General features: G+C 28.3%; 2 non-coding genes across 2 annotated transcripts; both read left to right on the top strand.

Annotated features, from left to right (window-relative positions):
* Nucleotides 1-557: 557 nt before the first annotated feature.
* On the top strand, nucleotides 558-629 carry TRNAD-GUC (transfer RNA aspartic acid (anticodon GUC)). Its single transcript has one exon. It is a non-coding gene; the product is annotated as a tRNA-Asp (tRNA).
* Nucleotides 630-1,505: 876 nt separating this feature from the next.
* Nucleotides 1,506-1,577, top strand: TRNAD-GUC (transfer RNA aspartic acid (anticodon GUC)). Its single transcript has one exon. It is a non-coding gene; the product is annotated as a tRNA-Asp (tRNA).
* Nucleotides 1,578-4,427: the final 2,850 nt, after the last annotated feature.

Below are 4,427 nucleotides of genomic sequence, written 5' to 3' on the forward strand. Positions count from 1 at the left end.
TCCTTATGACAAGGATTAGCAAGACGTAGCTGTTACTTTTGTTGGAAACGTAAACAAAATTACTTTTATTATAAAAAAAAAGAAAGGAGAAAAACATATTAGTGATGATGAGATTCTCAAGACGAAGACTACTTTTAGGTGATAAACGTAAAAGTATATATATATATATATATATATATATATATATTGTGGGTTTGTAGACTGAAACGTAGAATTTGATGCATCAATGAAAAAACTCAGAATTTGTTTAAAATGTAGAATCATATTTGTCAATTTCATTTATAATATGACCGTCTTTCTCTTCTGCTTTTTTCAATAAAAAATTTCGTTTTATTTTTCTAAGGAATTTCGAATAATTAAATTTAAATTGCCTGTTCATTATTATTCTCATTCTTAATGTTTTATTACGACTTTGATATTTAGTTTTATTTTATACACGACTATTCAAAATTTATTTTGTAGAATACTCGCTTTTAATACACGTATAAAATCTATAAAATCATGAATTTCATTATCAAACATCTAAGTTGTAAGTAATGTTGGAAGGTGCTCAACAGTCCTCGGTAGTATAGTGGCCAGTATCCCCGCCTGTCACGCGGGAGACCGGGGTTCGATTCCCCGCCGGGGAGGTTTTTTTTTTATTTTTATTTTACATATCAGCGTAGTTTTTATTGAATCAGAAAAAATTAATTAAGCCTGGATTATAACGAAAACATTCATACGTCAATAGTCTTTATAAGTAGACTTTTTTATAAAAAAAAAAAAAAGAATTATTTTTTTATAATAATATTTATTATTAACGTAAGTATAATATTTGCTCATAATTGCTGTTAAATGTATATATATATATACATTTAACAGATTGAAGGCGGTAGTTTGTCAGAAAGGAGGGAAAGATAAAAATAACCTGCTATTCATCACATTTATTTCCTTATCTAACAGAAACACAGACCCAGTAATAATTATTATGGATGATAATGAATTTTTGTAACGTGAGAAAAATGCCTGACCGGGATTCGAATCCGAAACCTCCGGATGAAAGGCAGAGAGATAACAACTCAAACTAAAATTTAGCGTAAACGAGGGAGCTTAATTTGTCGTTTTAAATAACGATAATTTCAAATAAATATTAATTTTGTATAAATTAAAATTTTTAATTTAAAGTGTCATTTTATGGAATAATTATTTTCTAATATAGATGTATATGTAAAAAAAATTAGTAAAAATTAATGGATTAACTTTTGACATTTGAGGCCTATTTTTGTTACATACAAGAATAGCCCGTTATAACTTACATTTTTAAAAGAAACGTCACTTCTGTAAAATTCTGTTTATGGATTTCAATAAATGTATCTGTAGTAAAATATTATACGATAATTGTCCTGTTTTTTTTTTTAGAAATATTTGCAAAATTTGTTTATATTGCTTTGTAATTATTATTTTTTATTTAATCTTTAATTCTTCTATAATCTAAGTTGTAAGTAATGTTGGAAGGTGCTCAACAGTCCTCGGTAGTATAGTGGCCAGTATCCCCGCCTGTCACGCGGGAGACCGGGGTTCGATTCCCCGCCGGGGAGGTTTTTTTTTTATTTTTATTTTACATATCAGCGTAGTTTTTATTGAATCAGAAAAAATTAATTAAGCCTGGATTATAACGAAAACATTCATACGTCAATAGTCTTTATAATTAGACTTTTTTATAAAAAAAATATGAAGTATTTTTTTATAATATTTATTATTAACGTAAGTATAATATTTGCTCAAATATATATATATATATATATATATATATATATATATATTTGAGCATTTGAGCATCTAATTCATGATTTTTACTTTTATTAAAAAGTGTTGCGTGTTATCTTTTTTTTGACAAGTTAGACGGTAATAACGTACTAAAATAGATTAATTAATTAAAACCTATATAAATTCACATTTTTACTTGGAGTTTCATCTTTTTGTATTATTAATTCAGTCATTTATTATCGACAGATTGGCGCCGAATTACCTTCTTTAGGTGGATAAAAAATGAAATTTTTTGCGCGTGAAAAAAGCCAAAATGCTAGACTACGGTTTAAATCCAAAACCTTCCAGATGAAAGATAGAAAGGATGAAAATCCTTCGATGGACCGTAATTCATTTATTTTTTTTTTTTTAAACTTCGTAACTTATATGAAAAAAAGTTTGTAAACATTTTTGGATTGTTTATTGTTATATAAACTATTACAACAATTGTGTAAGGAATTCATTCATTCTAAGATTTAATTAACCTAAATAATTTATATTAATTCATGCTCCAATTAATAAAAATATTCATAATAATGCAATATTAAAATAATAATATGTGTATTTACTATATTCTTATTTGTTTTTAATTACTTATGGTATAAATAATAAATATGGTTTTAAATGATAAGAGATAATTCACCATTTTATAGAATGTAGTCTATGAGCACAGGTGAAGAAAGTGTGTACTTAGGAAAAAATATATAGTACTATCCTGCAATATTTCTGCGCAAACTGCTTGGATAACTCTTTTTTATTGTGTTCGTCTCATTTGAGATTATGAGTACCGGTATTATATAAGTTATGTCACTACTTTTTTTAATAATGGCATTTATTTACCGATGTATGATTTTTTCTATTTAAACTTGATAAAACGTGCGGTTAAATGATGGTTAGAGTGTTTATTATTATTTTTGCTATTACAATTAAGTTGAAAATTCTATACAGTCTATACGTAACTGAGTGGTCGACTCCAAACAGAGCGGAACTGTTTACTCAACATTTATAAGTGGAAGTCTAGTTATGCGTCTTTTTTATAAAAGGTAAACGTGAAAAACAAAAACACCCACTTTAAAAAAGCCGTACTAAAAAGGAATACTAATTTCCTTTTAGTTTCGATTCTTTAAATCAAACTATATGAAGTTGAAGAATTGAAAAAAAAAACAATTATTTTATGCGATTTTTTTAAGTAGATTGTATTATCATTATTTTTTAAAGTTAATTTGATTTTTTACTGTTCGTTCACAAGAAACGTAAATGCGAAAAAAATTGTATTAATGAAATTAAAAAAATATGAAAAGTGATGAACGATATAAAAAGACTGCTCTAGTTTTGAACTAAGGTTTTCTAGAGTGCAGAAATATATAAGTAATTTTTCTTTTTAATCTTTTGTCTACCACTTAATTTTATTGAATTTTTACGAGCTAAACTTGTGTGAATATAAAAATTTTTTAATATAAAAATGATTATCATTATTATCAAGCAATCATTCAAAAATGTGTTCAAATTGTCTATGTAAATAATATAATTTTTCCTTAAAAGGATTTTTCATTTAAGCTTTTTGAAAACAACTTAGTGCAGGTCCATTAAAAAACGTTTCTCTACAAAATTAAAAAAAAAAAATTCATCTAGTCAGTGCGTTTGATGAAGAGTAGTACTTGAATATAGATAAAAAATTATTATTTATTTATAATAATGTTTTATTTTATGTAAAAACTAGCCTGTCGGGGCTGCACCTCCTGCCCCCCGGAGCCGACCCAAGGGCTCTTCAAGACGTCTGAGAGACGGTCCCGGGGCCGCAGAGCTAGCTTCGTTCGCCATTCCTGTGTAGCCAGGACCTCCACAGGGTTCCTTACCCTCATCGTTGTGAGAATAACACTGATAAATAAAATTAAAGGATTCAGGTTCTATAGAAATCTGAAAAAGAAACTAAATTAGAGAAGAGAGAACAGTAGTAGTAACTTTTTCTTTTTTTTCTTTTCCTGTTTAGCCTCCGAGAATTATCGTTCAGGTATTACTTCAAAGGAAGAATGAGGATGATATATATGAGTATAAATGAAGTGTAGTCTTGCACAGTCTCAGTTCGAAAATTCCTGAGATGTGTGGTTAATTGAAACCCAGCCACCAAAGAACACCGGTATCCACGATCTAATATTCAAATCCGTATAAAAGTAACTGCCTTTACTATGACTTGAACTCTTAAACTCTCGACTTCCAAATCAGCTGATTTAGGAAGACGAGTTCACCACTAGACCAAGGAGTAGTAGGAGTAGACCAAGGAGTAGTAGTAGTAATTATGGTAATTGAAGTACACATACCTTCGACGAAGAAAACTTCACAGATTATTTTTGTTGCCATGGTGACAGAGATTAACTTAATTTTTAATTTTTTTGTTTTTTAATGATTACCTTTAAGTGACAAATTTATTTCCATACGGGCTAGGGCCTCGGTCTATGACCTTCCTTGGGATAACACATATGTATCCTGTAAATTTTTAAAGCAAATTTCCATCTCGCGTGATACGAAAACGTACCAACAAATAAACAAACAAACAAACTTTCGGGTTTATATATAAGATATAGTTGAGGAAATTCGTTACATAAAGCAAATAAAATACGGCTTGTTTTTCAAAAGTCAGCTGG

This window comes from Lycorma delicatula, chromosome 3, assembly GCF_047948215.1.
Source record: "Lycorma delicatula isolate Av1 chromosome 3, ASM4794821v1, whole genome shotgun sequence".
Taxonomy (NCBI): Eukaryota; Metazoa; Arthropoda; class Insecta; order Hemiptera; family Fulgoridae; genus Lycorma; species Lycorma delicatula.